Source organism: Adiantum capillus-veneris, unplaced genomic scaffold (assembly GCF_014529385.1).
Source record: "Adiantum capillus-veneris isolate H3 unplaced genomic scaffold, ASM1452938v2 Hic_scaffold_264, whole genome shotgun sequence".
Classification (NCBI taxonomy): domain Eukaryota; kingdom Viridiplantae; phylum Streptophyta; class Polypodiopsida; order Polypodiales; family Pteridaceae; genus Adiantum; species Adiantum capillus-veneris.
Window position 1 is genome coordinate 99,336 of NW_028221395.1, and position 24,681 is coordinate 124,016.

Consider the following 24,681-nt stretch of genomic DNA (forward strand, 5'->3'; position numbering starts at 1 on the left):
GAGAATTGTTAAGGTATTTATACCACTTTTTGACCTTAATGAAAAACCTTTTGTCGTTTTTAAAAACAAGTTTTGAAGTCTGTGAGTGAGCGTACTATGTACGAGAGAGAGTGTGAGCTCATCTTGATGCTACGTGTGCACCGTGGTGGGAATCGAGTGCGGAGAAGTGCAGCGTGTTGCCCCCGACGAGAGCGCTATGCGCCGATACCTACATTGCACGCGTATGGTCCGGTTTTGCGAGCTCCTTCTACAAGCTTCATCTGGTGATTTGGTGAGCATACGTTGTCTGATTTTGCATTGCACAATATCCATGCATTCACATTGAGCAGTGGTACACATTAGGCACTTTAGATTTCAGAAACTAAGACCTGCAAATTTCGGCCAAACATCCTACGTGATTTTGTACCGGGTGTTTTTGGGTTGAGGTTTTGGTTCATAGTCTTAGGAGAGCGACCTATTGGTGATAGTAGGGTCTCCTTCAAGTTCTGTGGTGTTTCGGGAATGTTTGACTGTGTTCGGCTCTAGAAAGCGTTGTAGGAAGTTTCCTCTTATGCACTCTTGAAGGCTGTGACTTAGACAATTGGTAGAGACCTCTGTAGGAATTAGTTAGGAGTCGGTCGAGTGTAGGTTGACACCTTATGCTTGCTTCCATGTGCCTACGGCGAGCTTCATCCTTAGCTGACAAATCTTGTTAGGTGAGTTCTCACTGTGTTGACGTTCGTCGCGATGTATCCGTCCAACAGTTTGAAAACATCCAAATCTTTGCTATGTAGCTCGTGTAGTTATCCTTGTTGGCGTCTGCATTAGTCGCATATTGCAAAAGGCATACACTAGATCTCAAGTATTTGAAAGAAGCATCAAAATTGTTTCCTACCCGCAAGTGTCCATCTATTAGGTTGTTTCTCACCTTTTTTCCATTTTAGAATATACTAATTCTTTTTTCTTTTAGTACTATAAAAGTTATCTAGTTATCTTTCAAGAATCACATAGACTTCTCATGCATACCCCTATCCTCATCCTAGGGCAACAAGGGTACCTTGTCTCCTTTGCTATTGGTGAGACATCACCTTTACACAATTTTCAATTCTTGTTTTTCTATATCTTGTTTGGAAAATAAAAAATAATCCACTTTATGTTCCTTTGAGAAAAAAAAGACGAAGAAATCAATTGTTCGACTAATGTGGATGTGCTGATAGACCATTTAGGTTCCTAAACTTTCCAAGATTCCTTTTCAATAAACAACTACAAGAGTTCCTTAATCAATCACATATTCCTCTCTTATTTGATCCCTTCTTGGATCCATCTTTCTTCCTTCTTTCCCATTGGCATTAGGCCTACCTAGACTAGGCGTATTTCTAAATGCATCTATATGTACTCCCAATCAATTCGGACTCACTCCCATCCAATCCTAATCGAGGGCATTGAATGAAAGTTGAGCTTGAAAAAAAACCAATAATTATCAATCCTAGATAGAAATGACCATCCCACATTGTGTTGCTATAGGTAAACATTTGGGCTTGCCTTTTCACCAATCATTTCAGAAAAATTTCACACTTAAAAATTATATGCTGAGCTTGGGATATCCACGTCAAATGTTCTCGGTAAGGTTTTAATCATAGTTGAAATTTAGACTAGATTCATTGACTTATAATCCCATAGTTCCTTGTTCATTTTAATGTTCATTTAGACAATACTTTTAGAAAACAAAGAGTTTCTTGGGAGTTGAGTGTTTTGTCTCAATGTAGATTTCTAGCTTAACCCCGTCTTTGATGGTATCCCATTTTTCTTTCTTGCAACTTTTGGCGTCCATGGGGCATCTCCATAAATGGTGGGAGATTTATACTCAAGCAACATGGTCACTACTTTTGTGAAGCTATCCCCTTGCTTCCCCTTTCGTAATTGCAAAACAAAACTTGAAAGTAGATAAACTAGAAATGAGCAATGCATATGCTCCAGACAATGACCTTCCTTTATTCTAGACAAATCATGGGTTGTTAATGCAAAACTTTATAGAGTACACTAACTTGTAATCTCATTGGTAGTAATGATAAAACTTTCTTTGGTTGGTGGTGTAAGAATAGAGCATGAACATTCAATGAATGATGGTGTAAGAGTAGACTGCAAAGTTCAAATGAATGATGGTGTAAGAGTAGATTCCAAAGTTCAAATGAATGATCATGCTAGTGTAGTATAAATTGCTCATTCAATTGAAGTGCCTTCAATTAACAAGCTTTTCATTTAGATGGATTTAGACCTACCTATACTTTTATGGGAAGGATTACCTCACAAAGAAAGGAGAGGATTTGAAGATTTGGGGGGTTTTCCAAAGGACAAGAGAGGGAATATATTCTCATTTGGAATGGGAACTGAATTCCAAAAAAAAAAACATTAAATCATGATAAATCAACTTCAAACCTTAGCCTCTTAATCTTGGACTCTACTTCAAGGTGTACATCTTTTCTTAAAATTGCGTGCATACTTTGTAGAGAGGAAAATTTATATTCCTTCATTAACTTGAACGCATAATCAAGAAAGGTTTGTGAGAATTTATTGAGATAATTAGAGGAGAGAGAATTCCTTGAAAAAGTTATGCTTTTCCAAAAATATTAGATATGATAATAGTATGTCTCTTTTAGAAAATAAAGTTATTTTTAGCTCAAAATCTCTAATAAATTTGTCGGTGGCTTCCTCAATGGTGTCTCTAGAAAGGGGTGGAGCTTAGCCGCCCACTTGTGTAGTTGGCAGCCATGAATTTTTGGGTACCAAATCTCTTTTTTTTCTCTCCTTTCTCTTACTCCTCTTATTCTTGTTCTCTCTGGTCTTGAACAGTTTGTGCCACTTCTCTAAGCTCTATTTGTGCCTCCATTAGATCTGCTTCCGCTTTTGTGTCCTTTTGATCTTTGGATTCTTCTTTTTCCTTCAATACTAGGAGGAGGTGTTACAAGCTTTGGAGAAACCTGTTGTTTCTCCGTTTCCATCTCACTCTCCTATTGTTGCCCGTCGGTAGCTTTGTCTTTTGGTGGTTCTTCCCGTATGGAGTGATGGCTTTTTGGTGAATCCATTGGGGATTCCAAATCATCTATCTTTTTTATTTTAGAATCTTGTTCTTCTCTTTGTTTAGCTTTTCTTTTGAGTACATCATCGATGTGTTACCTAAATGAGCCTGCTAGATCCACTTCCTCTTCAACTTTCTTGCGTTGATGTCTTTTGATCATTTCTAATTGTTCCGCTCTAATCTACCAAGATTTTTTTCAAGCTCAATGTCATCTTCACCATCCATTTCTAAGCCGGCTTCTTTTATATTCTTCTTCTCTCTTGCTATCTTTGCAAGCCATTCTTCTTGCAACCACTTAGCATCCTCCATCAATCTTTGGACTTCGGTTTTGGGGATTTGCTCAGTAGGTTGGCGTCTTTTGTGTATCAATGGGATTATGAAATCAAATGCTTCTTGTTCTTCTTTTTTTGAGTGATACTCTTATGGAATGTTGAAATTTTTAGGCTTTATTTATCCACTAAGCTCTATATCTGATTCAGTTGCTTCACTATCGGGGGTCTTGGCCCATGAGCTGAAGAACTTCCCTGGAGAGCGGACAACATGATCTTATTTGTGGAGTAATTCTAGTTGGGATTCCACTTCTAGAAGTTGCTTGATCAAGCCAAGGGCTTTGTAAGCTACCAGTGTGAGGACCGGGCCTGCATTCATATATGTCTTGTTTTTTTTCACTGCCCTTTAGATTGGCCTTTACTAGATTTTTTAGGATATAGCTTCCTAGATCGCATCCGATTACCCTCCTTTTGGCTAGTCCCATGGCCATAACCACCTATATGTATAGATTGGGCTATGTGTAGCATGGTGGCTTCTGGACCTTAAGGTGTTTAGATATCAACCATAATGGCAACTTCATCTTCTCTAAATAGATCAAATCTTTATAAGTGAATTTGTGGCCTTGTTGTTTGATGAAGGCCTTGTCATTATCAAATGCTTAATTGAATAGTGCCTTTGATTGTAGAGCACTAATTTCCAAAACTTTGGCTTGTAATTATTTTGAGTGCATCTCTACCTGGCTAGTGAAATCAGCTTGTGGTTTGGCTGATTGTTCTTTAAGCTCTTTGATCTCCTACTCTCTTTGGGTTGGTTGCCATCAATCCAACCATGAGTAGTTGCCATTGGAGATTCTTCTATTCTAGCTTTATCTTCAAGGCTTTAATCTTCTCAACAATTGTAGTAGGTTCTTGAGAGTTGAGGCTTGCAGGCACTTCTTGAAGGGTTAGGAGGGTGGAGAGGGTGGGCTTCACCAAGTCATAAGACTCAAACATCTTGGAGTATCTCTTTGTCTGCCCCTCTAGAGCCTCTTCTAAAGCCTGTTGCTACACTTGCACCTTTGTGTTAGCCTCTATCTATCTTTCTAAATCGGAATAGATGTTGAGAATATCTACCTTTTCTCTCTTTAGCTCTGCTTGAAGTTTCTCTTTGTCTGCTTGTACACTCCTTACTTGTTACTTAAGTATTTCTATCTCTTTGTTTTCTTTGAGTCACTTTGGCATCCTCAGCAACTTGAACTCATAGTTCTGAGATCATCTTTGACACCTAAAAAGTGGAGCTCAATCCTCTCCAAGTGTTGTTTGATATCAAATTCTTCTAGGATTCTCTCAGCTTTTTCCACATCCTCTTGTGTTAGAGGTGCTACCTCTTGTCATGCTTGAGTTTCCCTTTGCTGAGAGGTTTCAAGAATGTGAACCTTCTTTAGTGGATCATCTTTCTTTGTTTTGCAGGTTGCCTTTGTTCATCTTTGTGCTAGTTTCTTTGATCTTCTTTGTCGGTGTCTCTCTTTCTTTTTTGGCTTGATCTTTAGTCTTCTCTTGATTATGATCTGTAGGAGGAGGGATAGCGGTTTTGGAGATACATGTTGTTTCTTATCTTTCTCCTTCTCCTCGCCCTCTTTTGTTGTGGTTGTTGTATCTTTGGTAGATTCTCTTTGCATAGAGTGTTGGCTTCAAGGGGAGGATATTCTAATATTACAGTCTTTTGCCTTTTGGATTCTTCCTCCTCCTATTGGTCAATTTTCCTCTTGAGCATATTGTGGATTCTTTGGAGGAAAGATCCCGCCAATCTAACATCTTCTTGAGCCTTTTGTGTCTTTCTTCTTTGATCTTTTCTATCTTTTTGTCAAGTTCTATATCATCCTATTCTAATGGAGGTGTATCCTATTGTGTATCCTCCATCTTCTTTTTCTCACTTTCTATCTTGTTTCATCTCTCCTCTCATAGCCTCTATGCCTCCTCCATAGACCGTTGAGTTTGTGATTTTGGGATTTGATCAGCTGGTTGTGTTCTTTTCCTAATCAAAGGCACTTCCACTTCTGCCTCAATTTTTGAGGACCGGTACTCTGAGGGTACATCTTCTTTGCTTTTGATTTTTCCACTTAGATCATAGGCTCTATGGCTGCATTGTCAAGTGTTCTTGCCCTTGAGCTCTAGCCCCTTTTTCTTCTCTTTGCCAATGTAGTCAACAAACTCCCCATTGTCCACACTGCACGTTGAGCTAAGAATCCACTTCAAGCAAGTCATCAATCGTTTCTCTAGGGCTTGGTATGCTATTCTTGTAGGCATTGGCCCCACGTTCATGTACATCTTGTTCCAGTCATTCCCCTTGAGGTTTTCTTCCACTAGGCTCTATAGAATGTATTTTCCTAGATCACATTTTATTACGGGTGAAAGCATGTTAACGTGTCGCACTTTTTGTGCTAGTTAGCACATCTTAAAAAAGTTGGGCGACCGATAAATGTTTTACAAATAATATCAAAATTTGTCAGAGATTGTACATTTGGATTCCTTGTTTCAAGAGCTTTCTACTGATATATGATACGTTATAGATCTTGGAGATGTAGCTCATGTTATTGTACTAGTTAGCATATGTTAAAATTGTGCTAGTTAGCATTGTCCGGGACATGAAAAAGTGTGACACATTAACATCCTTTCACCCTACTCTTCTTTCGGACAACCCTATGGCCATCATTACTACCACATGGAGGATAGGCTTGTGTATCACGATGGATTTTGGACCTTTAGGTGTGGGAGATTAGTTGTAAGGGCAACTCTATCTCTAAATAGATGAGGTGCCTATAAGTGAGTGTGTGCCCCTGCTCCTTTACAAATGCCTTATCATTGTCAATAGCCTCTAGTTTGGGAGGAGATTGTGGCTTCTAGTAGGCAATGGGGATCAATCTCTATTCACTCTAGTCAGTTTGCCGTATTATTGGTAAGTGGCTTCTTTATTGTATTGGATGGAACTCATCCATCTCTCTCTGGCTCTTTGGAAATCCATGTCCCATAGCATGAGAAATTGTTCAATTAGAGGCATCTTGCACTATCTAGTAGTTTTGACTTATTATGTAATGTCCAAAGCTCCTTCAAAAGGAATGTTGCTTTAACGTTTGTGCCATCCGCTGCTTGGAATTTTTAGGTAGATATATTTGTTGGAATTTTGACAAGCTCCTCATCTGTCACATGAGCTTCTCATTTGAGGAGATGTCTATGACCTCATAGGGTGCTGCCTCCCACTCCTTCTAAGATTTTTGGTGTGGCATCCTTCTACCAAAAATTTAGTTGTTCAGCGTTCAAAAGTTGATTCAGAAGTCATCAAAAAGTTGAAATAATGCAAACTTGACCATAAAACAAAAAAGAGCATGACGTAAGCAAAACATCTCCAGATGAAATAACTTCAGCATGTGACTAGGACAACTACAGGCATTAGGCAAACTGATTCAGGTCAGTTTTGGGCTAGAGGTACATGGATTGCGACTTATGTTAGAGCACATTTTGAGGAGCTAACTTCACCATTTGATTTAGCATGCTATAGAGATGATATGGGTGAAAACGTGTGGGGTTTGGATCATTGTCTTGGAATTTAAGCCAAAATTTTAAAACTTTTATGTTGACTTATAGATTTTTGGCATTTTTGCTAGGGTTTTGATATCTAAATGACTTGAAAATTTAGGGTTAGGCCTTAATTGGCATGTGGGACCTGACGGTTTGATTTTGATCTAGAATTTTGAAAAAGGTACATGGATTGTGATCCATGTTTGATCACATATGGAGGTGAAACTTTGGGAACATATTCCTATAGCCTATCCTAGCACACTGGTGGAATCTTTTCAAATTTGGATGCATTTTTCCTAAGTCTACCCTATTTCTCAATTTATGGCCCAATTTTTTCGAGTTTTTACATATTGGTTTTTGTGTCCCTGTTTGATTGATCCCTGTGGCTAGTGGTGGGTATTGATTCTTGCTGATATGACGCTTTGAGATTGGCTATCACTCTCCCAAATCCACTTGTTTATCAACTTTCACTTTAATCAGAGTCTGACTTACCATCTTGGTAGAGCTAAATAATTTGCGCTCTTGGCAAGCATTCCTTGACTCCTTTATGAACTTTGAAGCATACCAAAAGTTTATTGCACCATTTAAAGCTCTACCTCTTGAAAAACCCTAATTTCACTTTAGCACTTTGAAATTTCACATCTCTTAAAATTCAAACAATTTTGCACCAATTTTTTACCAGTCCATGATTTTTACATCTACAAGCAATGTGGACTCTGATTTGCTAAATCTGCTTCTAGGGTACATGGATCGCGATCCATGTTTTGGGCCCAAATTGCAACAGATAGGTCTCATAATTTATTTTTCATGATCTTTTGGTGTTTGAATTAGATTTTCATTGCATGGGCCAACGTCACCATTTGAAGACTGAAATTTCAAGATTTAGGGGGTTTTGCGGCAAGAGAATTCCATTTGACTAAAATTTGCAGGGTGATTCCCCCATGATGTGGTCTAATTGCAAGTAAAATTTGGTTTGAATTTGGCATAGTTGGGTACATGGATCACAATTCATGTTCAACAACATTTTTGAACTATAATCACAACAGTGGGTAGGCATTGTGAGAAGAGTAGGCAGGTGAAAGTGAAATCTTTCTAAGTTCTAGGTGGGGGAACATGGATCACGATCCATGTTCTAGCCCCAATCCTGACTTTGATTGGATGGTTGGATTCTCCTTTGCTGGGGAAACCGTTGGTGAATTTTTTTTGAATTTTAATTCCATTTAACCCCCTACTAGCCTCTAACAGTTAGTTAACAATCCATCTTTGATTTGAGTCATACACTCAATTTGGTGAATTTTTTTTGCAGTTTGACTCCATTTAACCCCCTACTAGTCTCTAGCAGTTTGCTATTGATTTGATCATACACTCAATTAGTGCTTTTTGTGCATTGTGGACCATGTACATTTGTTAAGTGTTGGTAAACAAGTGTACTTGTCAAATCTAGTGGTTATGGTGGTCTGGAATGCCCATGGCAAGCAAGAAAGCAGCAATCCGCTCTAGGTCACACAAAAGATCTCTCTCATTCTAGCTCTAGCAAGTCAAAATGAGTCTAGATTTGACCTAATTTGCCTATATGTGCTTGACATACCTAGAGTCCTAAGTACATACTTACCTTTCTTGCCTTGATTCCCATGGCACATCATCTGTGGCTTCGACGACTCATCATTTGGATACTCAGTTCACTGATTACCCTTGATTATGCCAATTTGGTGTGTTTGACTTATGCCAATTGACTTATGCCAAATCTTTTCAATTTTGACATGCTTGAAGCTCTTGATTTGTTGATCTGGTGTTTGCTTTCACAACTTGATTCCGAATCTCTTGGTTCATTTTATTAAATTTTTATTCTTATTAGCTAGAAATGTAAAAAATTTATTGAAGATTATTATTATTTGGCCAAAAATTATTCAAAATTATTCCACACACTCATATATACATACTCTTACTCTAGGTATCATGTCTGTCAAAAATTTGTGAATACGACTTATTATTATGCCTGTAAGTAGTAAACCCTAATAAAAGTAATGAAGAAGAAAAATTAAGCAAAAAATTATGCTTTATACACTATACACATGAATTCTCATCATCTTGTGGCTCATTATCTTGCAATGGGCTGCTACAACTACTGCTACTTCCACCTTCCCATTATTAGTCATCTCGGAGCAAAGGTTTGTACCATGTGCATGGGTGCAAACATCATGTCTATGCGAGGGTGTGTAATGTGGCCTTATTATGCCAATGGAAGAGATGCACGGATAACAATATGTTGTGCAAGATGCGAGTATTGAACAGATTGTTCTATGGCTTTTGTTGGTGAGACTCTATCTATACTATATGGTCCAAACAAAAGGATTTGAAGATGGCATGGTCCTTCTTTGATGGTTAGTTAGTACTATTCATGTTAATGTCACTGTTGGTGTCTTCTTAGGTACCCACTTGTATTTTGGTTGTGGAGACGTTTGAGATTATTGTTGAGTTGATTGTTTTGGTCTCTAGTGCAAAGTTACCATGGTTGGTTGGGGTCTATTTGATTGTTGTGTGTGCTTCAATATCCATTGATACTTGGCTTGATTTAGGTTTTGGCAGTTGTTTTGGTTGCCATTTTCAAGTATAATTGCATCAAGATTGTTGAGGTTTTATTGGTTGTTGTTGTTGTTTTGTTTAACTAATCAGTGGTGAGGTTGTTGGCTTTGGTAACTCGAATTGCTTCAGCTTGCTTGCCGTGATGGATTTTTTCACCCATGCTTCCCTTGTAGCTTGTCCATTGATTTGTCATGTAGACTTAGGCTTCATTATTGGTTGTGATGTTGTATCAATGGGATGTACTTCCCAAATATGATCACTTTGTGCCAAAGGAGTGACATAAGATGTTTCATTAAGTTTAACTTTTAAGGTGTCCTCGCCATCATATGAAACTGGTGTTGACATCAATGGCCATCAATATCTATTGATATGGTTGTTTTGATCTAAACTGACCATCTTGCTTTGGTTCGAAGCTTTGAGCTTACTCTAATTTGTTGTTAATGGTACATCTGACATCTTCATGTATGTTGAGTACTTCATGGCATTGACTTGTGCTCCAGTGTCTACAAATACTCTCTCTATTGATCCATTAGCCAACTATAGATGGATGTATACATCCATACCTCCATAACCAATTTGGTTCTCTCTGAATTGCTTCAATAGGAGGAGGTGTTGTTGCCAATTGTTGTTGAAATTGGACGTTGTTTTGTCTCTCCTTGCGCTTCAAAATCTACAACTTTGCTTCCTCCTAAGATCGCACTTGATTAGCTTTATCTTGCTTCTACTATTCAGTTGCATGGTGAATCCTGTCCATCATTTTTGTGGTTAATGGTAGGTACAATTTCTTCAACATACATCCACTAATACATTTGAACATCTCTTCTCCCTCCAATGTTGTAAGGTATATAGCTCCATCGGATGATATGTCCCTAATCACGAATGGGCCATTTTCTTGCTTTTTCAACTTTTTGGAGTGTTGTTTTAAGGTGCGGACTCACCCTTTTTAATCTCCTTATTGATCAAATGTTGATCATAGAACTCCTTGGTGAAGGATAATAAGAGAGCTTGGTGAAGAGATCTTTGGAGCGAGATTTTTTCCCTCCTCCACCCTTGTCGCTCACTACCACCAAATGTTTTCCATTGCCGCCTTTGCCACTGGTGGCAAACAAAACTTTTTTTGAGCCACCACAACCCCTCTTGCTCCTGCACATTGCACCACCCACTTTCAACCCCCTCCTCTCTCAACCTCCAACCACTCTCTCTCTCTCTCTCTCTCTCTCTCTCGTCCTCCTTCTCTCTATCTCTCACACAATCTCTCATGATTTCTTTTTCTTTTGTGTGTGTGTGTGTGTGTGTGTGTGTGTGTGTAGCTGTTTAAATCTTAACTAATAAGACATAATTGAATTTTTACATTCAAAATATAGCTGGCCAGGAAACAATGAACAGATAAGAAGTACAAAATAACTGTATTAGAATTATTTAGGTACAATGATTGTAGGAAAGAGATCCTCTTTTAGTAAGCAAGTAGTAAAAGAACTTCCCCAGTTCATCAGTGAGTGCTTCATTAAAGTAGGGTAGCTTGCCAAAGAAAAGAAAAGCCTCCAAGATATGATAGAGTCCTTACCTACATCCATCCAAACAAGACAACAATTCTATTAACCTTGGATGTGTTTAACAGGTATCAATGGACCATATTAGTTGTTATCCATGTCCATCTTACAGAATTTAATCACTTTAGCCAAGCTAGGTCATCTATTTAGAATTATATGTTAGCAGTCTTCTACTTATTGTATCACAAATGAGTAGTACAATCTCCTTTCAGAATGTTAAAGTCTACCAAGACAAAAATATATATTTAGCAGTAATGAGGTTTATTTTTTAAGAAAAAACCTTTTTTGTTTAAAGAACTGATTTCCTCATGAAGTCTAATGTAAAAAATTCTTTCCCTAATGGTTAGCTCAAGAGATACAGGCCTAGTAAGCTCAAAACATGCTGATTAGGCCCTTACCACAATATCAATCTTCAGTACATTGGTTTGGAGAAAACACTCATCATAAGCACTATTTCCAGTCGGCAAACTATTACAAGTACCAAAACAGGTGGTACGCACTATACTATTACCAATTCCAAGCGCGACAAGAATCCATCCTCTTTATCGAGGTATAACTTTTCAGGCACCATAACTCGGTTACTATGCCAAAGCCCAAAGTAGCTGCCGTATACTTACCTTCAGAAGTAACCATCCCAAGATCTCATTGTAACAACCATTAGTATCTCTTTAAATACAGAAAGTTGGTGTCCGGCTATGGTTGCGCAAGACAGCTAACCGTTTTTCCATACTGTACAACAACCAACGGTACCAGATGATGACAACAAACAACACCATTTTCCAATCAAGTGACTTAACAAATTGCATCTACAATTGTAAAGTCCTACAGCGGCTAAAAACAGAGCCAATACAACAACCTGTAGCGAAAACCAGTACATGCAGGTGTTCCCTTCATCAATACAGTCAACAGAACAATTGCTCTTTATGCACAAGAGGTCTCAAGGCCCAAGCTATAAAAAAAAATGCCCAGGCGCATCAGTTTATTCATTATGTAATCAAGCAAGACCAACCTATAGTGTATAAAACAACCGGCTCCCAATCTTACCAACCATGCATAGTATTTACAACCTGTTTATACCACAACAGAAACAAACTAGAACTGGTACTGGTAGTAAGGTAAAAAACACAGTACCTCAGATGTTTGAGCGGCAAGCTCCATCGCTCATCAGCAAGTTCAGACAATAACGACACAAAGCAAAAAAAGACCTAATCCAAGGCTAAGTGAGGGCCAAGGTGTGCCCTCAACTTTGTTTAAATAGGTTGGTGTGCATGCATCCAGAGTAGATGAGATGAATGGGCCAAGCCGCCCTCCACTGCATGAGTCCCTTAAGCGGCCGGCAGATACCATCGCCTAGGGAGGTCGATAGTCAGAGAGTAGAAGGGGCCGCCTTCCTCGTATAATGATAGCAGGGGATATTTTCACGCTTCGATAAGCATGTTTATTAATTATGCAAGGGCCTTGTCCCATTATAAGGCAAGTTTTTACAGTAGCACAGCAAAAAGCTCTATAATGCCAATAAGGGGGGGGGGGGGGGGGGGGGGGGGGGGGGGAGGGACTGTAGGGGGGTGAGAAATTGAAAGAATGTAGCAAGCATTTACTAGTACCTTAGTGTGTGTGTGTGTGTGTGTGTGTGTGTACCTATCATAGGTATCACCATCTCTATCTATCCATCTCTCTCTCTCTCTCTCTCTCTCTCTCTCTCTCTCTCTCTCTCTCGCGTGCGCGCGTAGTGTGTGGCACTTGTATTTTCAAGCCTATAGTGAGCATAATGTGCATAGTTGATGTGACTATTTTCCATTTCCCTAGTGTCTGATCTCGCATCGAGGGGAGTGGGAGCGAAGCAAAATGATTGAGATAGTGTGTATCATAGACAAGGGGATAGTCTCCAACATATTAGAGGGAATATGATTTCTTTACAACATGGTTTTGTAGCTGGGAGAAAAATGGGGTGATGTAATGTATCCACATTGGATTCCGTCAAAGACAAAATACATTGGTGTAACATATAATGGCCTAGTAGCTTGTGTGTAGCGGAAAATAGCATGAACATAGTGAGCATTTCATTAGAATAGATTCCTAATGAGATTAACAAGAGTGCTTGGGTGGAGACAGCAACAAAAAGCATAACACCTAGTTAGATAACATGAACAATACTTCAAAAAGAGAGGAATTAAGCAATTGACAACATTTGACGACCGGATTTGCATGGAGCCGGTCCCCCCTCCAAAAGGCTTTGTATTATAATTCTCCCATCAAGAAAGACATTTTACAATACAATTTCTTTGTGTTCCTTCAATACTATCTAGTGCAATGAAGATGGAAACTTCATGCACTAAGCAAAACACTTATCAAACACAACATCAATTCCCTCACGGTCTCTCACCCAAGACCTCACACATCTTCGAAGATGGTGAGAGCTAGCGGGGTTATGAGAGTAGATTGAGAGGAAGAAGGAGTATTCTTACGAGAAAGATGTACATCTCCTCACATAATCACTCATATTAGCATAGCTTATCTAGTAATTAACATGGTAGAGGAGATGATCATGCATTGAAGCTTGGCTCTTGGTTGGATTTGCATCACAAAGCCAAGAGTTGTTGGTGTAGGCCTTCCTTCTCACAAGCTTGGAGTAGGTGATAAGCTTTCCATTAAAGCTTGAGAAGGAGAGAGAGTCTTCTTACTCCACACATGGGCTAGTGTGAGTGTGTAGTTGATAATGCCTTTGAAAAATCAGCCCCCTCTCTCTCTTGGTCGACCCCTCTTGCTATTTGCTCTTTCTGGCATCCTATTGGACCTCCCCAAGCTTAGCCAATGGTAATTAAGCAGCATAAGTGATAGCCTTCTGACATGTGTCTCCCTTTCCCCTTTTGTGAGAGCTTTAGGTAATTATTAAATGCAACTAAACTCTCATTGGACCCCTTTGCCTCCTAGCCAATAGGAATCAGGCAAGCCATTGGCTACTGAATGCTCATTGGACCCCTTGGGAGACTGTCCAATTGTCTTCTAGAGAGCTTAATTCCCATTGGTTCTTTTATTAAGTGTTTTTAAATTAATTAAACTAGATTTTACTCTAGCCTAATTCTCATTGGTCCACCTCCAAGGCCATCTAATACGATTTGAACACACCTTGTGGCATCTGGGATAGGGAGCTGACATGTGTTCCTCATTCCCTTCTGTAAAGGGAGCTTGTGTATGTGTGTGGTTTTCTCTCTCATCCCCTACTTGCAAGGCTCGCCCCCTCCTATGTAGGGATGGATGAAGACTTTTGGGGCACACACAAATCATCCAATTTCCCTAATGTTTGACCTTTGGATACATCCTTTAAATTTTGGAACCTTAGCATTTTGGAAAGTCTTAATAGGTTGAACCTTAGGGTCTTTTAAGCCCATTGGTGCACATAGCTTTTTTTCAGATGCCCCCCCTTTGGATCCCTATTTTTCCTCCTTTTGATCCCTACTGTGACCGGTCTGCTAACTTAACCAATATTCTAGCTTTTCTCCCCTGGCACTTCCCCATATTAAATGATCAGTTTAACATGAGAAAATCATTTAGGAGAATTAGATATTGATTATTATGACATTACCACTCTCTTGAAATCATAGTCATCCTCGACTATGGGGTAGAGAAGATAAAGCATATTCATTAGTCCTTTTTCCTAGCGGGTAGAGGATCCCTATGTTACCGTACGACATCGTTCCACAATGGATGACTAGTCCATTTGGCACTTGAGAGCCTGAGGCTACCGCAAGCATGTCTGCACATTAGTCCTATCATCTTCCATAGTAGAGTGACAAACTCTACTTGGTGTTCGGGAGACGTGGTCTCCGCAAACTATCTAAGCATGCATACTACTTTATTTTTGTGCACAAGAAAGAAAAAGAGATTGTCTTATAAGAAAAAAATTTTGTTCATTTTTAACATTTGTACATTTTCTTACTCTTGGGAAGCATTGTAAGCATTGACAAGGTTTAGGTTATCCTTTAATTGTATGCCTTGCATCCATCTAGCATCTTCAAAAGGATAATTCATAAGCTTAATAAGATATTTTTGGATAGTCTTACTGCCTCTTAGTACCTTGTCTTCATGTCGGAGGATGGACTCGGGTTGCAGCACCTCTTCTTGGTCCTCGATCTCTGATGGGTCTTCAATAGTTGGTTCTTGAGGTGGCTCTCCTTTGTAAGGCTTTAGTAGGCTCACATGGAAAGCATTGTGTATGAGCCAATGGTTGGGCAACTTGAGTTGATAGGCCATCTCATTGATTGTCCTAAGAATCTGGAAGGGACAATAGTACCTTTTTTCTAACTCAGCATAGTACTTTTGGTGTCCCGTAGGATTCGTGCCCGTCGTGTTCCTTAATCGAGCCTTGGGAAATTTGAGTAAGACCCAATTATTTCTTTAAAGGATTGGGCTCTTCTGTGCTCAGTCAGCAGCCCTTTTCCTTTGTTGTGAGATAGGGATAGCATCCTTAATTTTTTGGAAAGATTCTTGTAGGTCTTGGCTATACTCATCTGCAGCGAAGATCTTCCCGTGTACCTTAAGTAGCAAGGGACTTTTTGATCTTCCCTCAATTACCTCAAAAGGTGCTTTTCCCGTGGAAGCATGTACAGTGTTATTGTAGGCATACTCCACTAAGGGTAAGTACTTCTCCCATTGGGATCTTTGATCTACTTCCGTTACATAGGATTTTAGTAGATCGAGAATTGTTAGGTTAGCTATTTCACTTTGGCCATCCGTTTGCGGTGATAGGCCGAAGAGAAGTTTAGCCTTGTTCCTAAATTCTCAAAGAGACCCTTTTAGAAATTACTGGTCATTCTAGGATCTCTATCCGACACTATGGACATTGGCAAGCCATGGTACTTGAAGATTTGTGAAATGAAGAGGGTTGCCATTTGATGGGCTTTGATAGTGTTTTTGACAGGTATAAAATGAGCTTGTTTACTAAACCTATGTACTATCATCCATATTCCCGTATTCCCATTGATAGACTTAGGCAATCCAAAGATAAAATCCATGGATATGCTCTCCATGGTGAATTAGGGATTGTCAAAGGTTGAAGCAATCCAAGTTGCTTCCCTCTATCAAACTTTGTCTTTTGGCATACCACACATTTAGAAACATACTCTTGTATGTTTGCTTTTATGGTAGGCCAATAGAAATATGTTTCAATCCCCTTTATGTTTCAATCTTCTGCCATAAAAACATGTTTTTCAGTACAACAGTATCGTGCCACCTGGCCCTTTTATCCACAATAATATTCACTACCGGTGTGCAGAGGGTGGAACAACACCACCATATTTCAAGCTCCCATCATATCAAAACCATAAGGTTTATCAAGTCAAAGAATAATAACCCATGCAAAAAGGCACAAATAGCATGCCAACCTGCAATCCAATTAGTAACCGCCAGCAAAACTGTTTTGTTCAAAACCAGTGGTTAGTCACCAAACATTAGCTAGTAGATAGGTTTTTCACATTTTTTGGGATAAAAATAGAGTTTTAAAAGCAGCAGCATTGTAGTAGCCATACCAAAAAAGAACCATCAGTGTGGAATCCTCAACAAAAATAACGCGACATAGATAGCAATGACAGTCCAATATTGGGATTAAGTCTTGCAGAAAAACCATTGTTCCTTATTATACAGTGAGAAAACTACTCAAGGTGTCATGCCATCTAACGTAGTATAAAATTTTTTCCTAAAAAATAGTTGTGAAAAAAGATCATGAGTAAAAATAGCATTCATATGTTACTTGTGTAGTGAGCTCCATTCTTTGGTGCAATAGAGAGATAGAAACGCAGTACTTCTTTATGTAAAAAATGGAGCACAAACAAAGGCTAAGTGAGGGGTAGAGTTGCGCCCTCACCTTTTAAATAGACGAGGGAGGGAGGTTGCCATAACTGCATAGCGTGCAGATTTCCATGCATGGAGAGATCCCCAGCAAAGATGGTGAGGCCACATGCAAGGTGTAATGAAGAGGCAACCCAAGTGCTTTCACGGTCGGGTTAAACCAAGGTAGGAGCACGATGTAGTACTCATTCTTTTGCAAGGGCCATGCCCCATGTTGGAGACCATAGACGGTAGGTTTTAGTAAAAACCCAAGAGTTTAAGTAAGCTTGAGATTGCTTAATAGGTAAGTGATATAGTGATATAGTGTGTGTTGTTGTGTGTGTGTGACAATTAGCCCAGGCAGACAAAACTGCTACCCAACAGGTCCCTGAAGTTGGGCCAAGTCCCATGGACTTTATTTGAAGTGAAGCTTTTAGGATTTAATATAAAATAAGCTAGGAGCTCTAAAGTACCATTATGAGTGGTGTGTGTGTGTGTGTGTGTGTAAGCTGTTTAATCTTAGATAATAAGACATAATTGAACTTTTACATTCAAAAGACAGCTGGCAATGGAACAAAGAATAGATAAGTACAAAAACAAATCAGTATTGGAATTATTTAAGTACAATGTTTGTAGGAAAAGTCCCCTTTAAGTATACAGATAGTAAGAGAACTTCCCAAATCATAAGTGAGTGTTCCATCCAGTGTAGGACAGCTTGCCAAAGTTAAAAAAAACCTTCCAAGATAAGATAGAGTCCTTACGTGCATCCATCCAAACAAGACAACAATTCAGTTAGCCTTGGATGTGTTTTACAGGTATCAATGGACCATACCAGTTGTTATCCATGTCCATCTCACAAACTTTTTATAACTTTACAAGCTAAGTCCATAGTATTTTTTTGAAAAATATATATGCTTCCCTCTTCCCATTAAAAAATGTATCATTTTGATTAGAAGGCCACGACCCCTTCCAATCCAAGTGTCTGAAACATCCCCTTTTACTTTTTTCCTTTTTTCTAAATCAATTTATGAAAGTACCATTCAAAGAAGAAACTTCAATTCTGGTTTCAAAGTATCAAGTATTAAAATTTGTTTAAAGGTTAGATACCTAACTTTGTGAATGGACTATACTTTATCCCTCCATTTGTTACATCATTTTCAATGTATTTCACAGAGTAATCCAAATGACAAGGAGCGCATTGAAAACCAGACATTACTTCTATCCTAGAAGTTTTTTTTTTTTTTAAAAGCTATATCATTTTAAAGTGTTACTATCCAAAGCTAAAAAAGAGAGAAACCTCTGTGAGCTAATGAAAAAAACCGTAATGTAAACCCTTATTTTAGCTATGTAAAGACCCAGAATTGCATGGTGTGCAATAGGGCATAGCGGCTTTAAAAAAAGCTCGTGTTTATTTATTCTAAGAACCAAAACCAATACGAGAGATACCACCGTCTATATTGGTAACCACTCAATTAGTGCACTGCAAACACCTCAAACCTTTGTAAGTAACCATGGTGAACCCATTCTTAGGCTAGTCAAGGCAATTGGATGGTACACAACAGTGTGAAAAAATGCAATTGTATCACAAAAAAACACTGTAGCTATTTCTTGAACACTCAATGACCCACCCAAATTTAGTGGAGCATGTATGCATGAACCAAACCTAGAGTAAAAAAGCCCTAACCAGAATTTAGGGGTAACCACACTTCGGGAGGGTTATGGGTTCATTTGAGGCCGATTTTGTAAGTGTTTTCGCATTGCTCTTTATGTTCGATAGTTTAGGGTTTATGAGTTTTTTATTCTAACATAATGAAATCTTTGTATGTTTTTGACAGTGGTCGATGACAGGACGTGATCCCACACCGTACGAGCGCGAGTACGCAGGCAAGAAGGGCTTAAACGCCCTGATGGACATTCTTAGTTCTCGCGGCGGCATGGTTAGTATTAGGGTTTACTCTTTTCTATTTTTTTATTGTTTTATAAATGTCGTTATATATTTATACTTACTGAAAGCTGTCTTATTTGTCTTTTTTTGCAGAATCCGACAGATACGCCGCTTGGACGCGATGAGACGTCTGACTAGACGACGTCAGTTTAGTCGTAGCTAGATAGCATTAGTTTAGGGTTTCATATAGCTTATGTATCATGAGACGGATTTTATACATCTTTTGGAACCATGTATATTATTACATTTGTCACCGCAGTTCATTTTGCTAATCAATTCTCTATCCTATGATGTTGTACAATTGTCATTATTACATTTGCCAATCAATTCATTTTGCCTATGATGTGTACAATTGTCAATTTTTACGCTTGTCAATTTTGCAAACAATGCTCTTGTGGGTGACTATTTTGGGTCTATTATCTACCCTTGCACTTTTTTGAAAAAAGTGAATCAAGTACAATATGGTTGATGGGTGGCAGGGCATTCAATGCCTGTCACCAAAAAAAATTTCTCTCGGGCGTCGCTATAACCGTCGCCATTTATGGCTCTGTAGCGTCGCTATGAGCGTCGCTATAGACTTCTGTGTAAACGTCGCTATAACCGTCGCTATGAGCGTCGCTATATAGCGACGCATATAGCGATGCCTATAGCGACGCATATAGAGACGCTCTCATAGCGACGCTATATAGCGATGCCGGGGGTTTATAAAAACCCAGTGTATTTTCCGTCGCTAACAGCGTCACAAGAGCACACAACCTCTTGTAGTGATAATCAACCTTGAACCACTTCACATCCAACAAAAACATCTCAAACCCCGCCTGAAGCTTACTTTCAGGATATCTGACACCAGACCACAGTAATCCAGGTTGCTAGTGCTCTCATTCGTGTCTCTAGCACTGGCCTTGCTCTTTTGCATGAAACTAACCATTACCCACTGTCAAACGTGTTTCTTCTGCTGTCAATTTGTTGTGTTCTGAAATGCTTTCCATGCGACCATAGTGCCATGTATGTATGATACTTCCAGTCACATCCAATAGCCAGCTCTTCCTCTTCTAGAGATATGGGTTCTTCGATCTGTCGAGCTGCTCTCACTGTCTTGTCCAACCATGCCATTGTAGGGAATTCACGTAGAGGAGCGAGATAGTCTGGCAAGGTAAGCCTCTAGTCGTTCGACTTTGCCTGAAATCCTGTCGCTCTAGATTGCATCTCTCTTTCTCTTCTTCGTACCTTTCAAGCCATTTTTGCATCGGTGTTGAATTTTAGTATACAGAACTTCATGATCTTTTCTCGCATGGCCAAGTTCATTTTCTTCGGCACCCCTTGCCCTTGCGGCTCCTCTCCCACCAGTCTTGCATCCTCCTCATCGCTCCACAGTCGAGGCATTTCTGGGTCAGAAACGGATAGAAATTCGGTCGTCAATACAAGAGACTCTTGCACCAGCCATCCTTCTGCCATGCTCCCCTCTGGACGCGCTTTTTGGTGAACAAAACCGCTCTAAAAAGAACATCCAATGGCTGTGGACCGTACCTGCCACTGCAACCTCATCTACTACATGGACGGGCAAGTGCATTTGGACAGTTAGGTAGCTCGTGGGTAGATACTTCTCAATCATGCAAACTGCCTCAATGGAGTTAGCCCTTGCGACTGCAATCACTACATCAAAAAAACGTACTATCGACGCAGATATCGACGCGGCCCGTCGCTAGGCGCGTCGCTATCCATGTCGCTGTGAAACCAGTCGCTATTAGCGCCGCGGATAGCGATGCGCATAGAGACGCACATAGCGAGGACTATAGAAGAAAATTTCTTTCTTGGAAGAGGACAAGTAGCCTGGCCTGTGCCCAGTTAAAAGATGGACACAGCCACAGGCAGACTTCTTTCCCTCTGCCCAAGAAAGCGAGCAGCACCAAAATATCAACCATGCTCCCGCGTGCAAAAATTTCCGTAGCGTTCCCTTTGTTTTTACATAAACTTTAAAAAGAAAACCATATCATGTATACGCCTCCTACATGCTATCCATGTAGATCTCACATGAGATTTAAGGCCAATGAAAGACAACCGTACCAACTCAAAAGCATAGCCATAACTTAAAAGCATAACCATAACCTAAAACCATAACGGCTATAACTACTTTGATCAAAACCATAATGCAGATAACCATAACCATAAACAAAATTAACAATAACCATAAGCATAACCACAAAGAGAAAGAATAACTGTCTATACAATGACAATGACAATAATCATAACCATAAGGGAAACAATAACTGTCTGAACACTAACTGTTTGTACAAAAAAGAGACACAAAAGCGTGTCTGTGTCTCACAAAGCATATAGATGAAATCTGGTCCACTAATGACTAGGCGTCGCAACCTTCACATAAGACAACTCACAAAATTAGTATTGATATTACTTCACATATACTGACTTAATTAAATCAACTCACATATATTAACGTCTCACCTCAAGCGATCAGCGAGACTGTAAGGCCTCCCAGTCTACTGGCTCTCCTGAAGCTTCAAGATCATTCAGTACTTTATAGATACCTCTGCGAAATCCATCTGACCTCCTCTCCGTGATGGAGCTCGATGCATCGCAAGATTCTGCGTTTATACAAAAATCAAAGTAATAAGAACACATGATTCATCGCGTTTTAAAAAACGTCATAGTTAAGATTGGATTAGAAACTCACAAACTCATAGCGAAACGTGTCGAAGCCTCCGCTGCCAAGATGAGATGTCCCCCTAGTCATCTGTCGTACCTGCGCGGCCTCACGCTGCTGTCTGAACCGCGTGGCCGCTGTCCGCTCATCCTCCCTGATCTGCAGCCACGTCTCGTGTGGCATGCTCGAAGGCTTCGGCGAGCCGGTCCTGAAAGCCTTCCGAGCTGCATCTCGTCGATGTTTGATGGTGTCCCCTGCAACACCCTTGATCCACTGCGCCGAAACAACAGAAGAACCTCGAGCAGGCTGGTACTCTCTCAGGATGGTCTCCACTATGTAAGTGACTTTTTTCTTTTCTTGCTGATCCCAAGAGGTCAGAATGCTGATCGAAAACTGTAGCTCCACAAGCTGGCGAATCCACTGTCGCATCTCAGTCCCTACTCTATCCATGTCAACAGAACCATCTCCCCGTACAGTATAGAGCTTGGAGGCACTAGGATCGTGTGCCCCCAAGGTGTCCGAGGTGTGCCAAGAGGTGTGTCGAGAGGTGTGCCTGGGTAAAACGGGAGTCGTGAGCGAGGAGGGGTCGAAGCATCTGTGGACCCTCCTCCACAGCAACCACCACCTCCACCTAACGATCGCCGAGATCGGCGAGTGCGCCTGTGCTGCGGAGATGAGGACGTACCCGCCTCTGCCCCACCCCTAGGTGTCGAAGCGGCTGTGATGGGAGAAGAAGGCGTTTTATCCATAGGCGTCCTGAATCCCGTAGGCGTCCCCCCCCCTAGGCGTCAGACCCTCGAGTGTGAAGCCCGGAGGCATAGTACCCGTGCCTCTGGCTACCCAGTATTGAGAAGCCTCTCCCATCTGAGCAGGCGTCATCCGTGTAACGAAGCCCATGAATGCATCTGCACTCATGGAAGCGGGATTTGGAATCTCGTCTGCCATACTAAAGTCCTAAACATAGAAAGTAAAATAAAGCGTCAGAACACAGTTGTTTAAATTAACTTTAAACTTAATTTTAAATCAAAGTCTTTACACAAACACTTACACGCCTAGGCCTCGACGAGTGAGGCATTATCGATAAGATCTTGCACCGTATCATCGTCTATCTCTAATTGCAACATAACTCTGTCCCAACTCGTTCTGGCAGATTGTCTTCATCCATTGCATCTTCATCTACAAGTGTCAATTCTGGCTTGTCTTCATCATCCCTCGTATATCTGTCAGCTTCCTCTGCCATACCTTCGTCCATCTCATCTAATGTCACAGTAGTATGGACGTCGTCTGACTGACTTTTCTCCAGGAGATCTTGCCCTTCAAATACTTGTTTATTTCTTGGAGAAACCTGAACCACAAACCACCATTGTCGCTCTCGAGGATCCGGTACAAAGACCACTTGCTCGCAATGTTTGGGGAGAGCAAATATGTTGCTCGCATCTGTCCAAGTCTTTGTAGAATCTATTTGCACAAGTTTGTTTCCATCTCTGCGTACCATTGCATTGCGACCAGAAGTAATCATCTTGAATCACTTCACATTCAACAAAAACATCTCAAACCGTCTGAAGCTTACTTTCAGGATATCTGACACCAGACCACAGTAATCCAGGTTGCTAGTGCTCTCATTCGTGTCTCTAGCACTAGCCCTGCTCTTTTGCATGAAACTAACCATTACCCCAATGTCAAACGTGTTTCTTCTGCTGTCAATTTGTTGTGTTCTGAAATGCTTTCCATCCGACCACAGTGCCACGTATGTATGATACTTCCAGTCACATCCAATAGCCAGCTCTTCCTCTTCTAGAGATATGGGTTCTCCGATCTGTCGAGCTGCTCTCACTGTCTTGTCCAACCATGCCATTGTAGGGAATTCACGTAGAGGAGCGAGATAGTCTGGCAAGGGTAAGCCTCTAGTCGTTCGACTTTGCCTGAAATCCTGTCGCTCTAGATTGCATCTCTCTTTCTCTTCTTCGTACCTTTCAAGCCATTTTTGCATCGGTGTTGAATTTAGTATACAGAACTTCATGATCTTTTCTCGCATGGCCAGGTTCATTTTCTTCGGCACCCCTTGCCCTTGCGGCTCCTCTCCCACCAGTCTTACATCCTCCTCATCGCTCCACAATCGAGGCATATTTGGGTCAGAAGCGGATAGAAATTCGGTCGTCAATACAAGAGACTCTTGCACCAGCCATCCTTCTGCCATGCTCCCCTTTGGAGGCGCTTTTTGGTGAACAAAACCCGTAAGTGTTTTCATGATACGCTCTAGAAAGAACATCCAACGGCTGTGGACTGTATCTGCCACTGCAACCTCATCTACTACATGGACGAGCAAGTGCATTTGGATAGTTAGGCACCTCGGGGGTAGATACTTCTCAATCATGCAAACGGCCTCAATGGAGTTAGCCCTTGCGACTGCAATCACTACAACAAAAAAACGTGTTATTGACGCAAATATCGACGCGGCCCATCGCTTTGCACATCGCTATCCGCGTCGCTGTGAAACCAGTCGCTATTAGCGACGCAGATAGCGATGCACATAGCGACCACCATAGCAGAAAAAGTTTTTCTTGGGTAAAGGACAGGTAGCCTGGCCTGTGCCCAGTTAAAAGATGGACACAACCACAGGCAGACTTCCTGCCCTCTGCTCAAGAAAGCGAGCAGCACCAAAATATCAACCATGCTCCCGCGCGCAGAAATTTCCGTAGAGTTCTCTTTGTTTTTCAATAAACTAAAAAAAAAACACCATATCATGTATACGCCTCCTACATGCTATCCATGTAGGATCTCACATGAGATTTAAGGCCAATGAAAGACAACTGTACCAACTGAAAAGCATAGCCATAACTTAAAAGCATAACCATAACTTAAAAGCATAACCATAATGAACCATAACCATAATATAAAACCATAACCGGCTATAACTACTTTGATCAAAACCATAATGCAGATAACCATAACCATAAACAAAATTAACAATAACCATAAGCATAACCACAAAGAGAAAGAATAACTGTCTATACAATGACAATGACAATAATCATAACCATAAGGGAAACAATAACTGTCTGAACACTAACTGTTTGTACAAAAAAGAGACACAAAAGCGTGTCTGTGTCTCACAAAGCATATAGATGAAATCTGGTCCACTAATGACTAGGCGTCGCAACCTTCACATAAGACAACTCACAAAATTAGTATTGATATTACTTCACATATACTGACTTAATTAAATCAACTCACATATA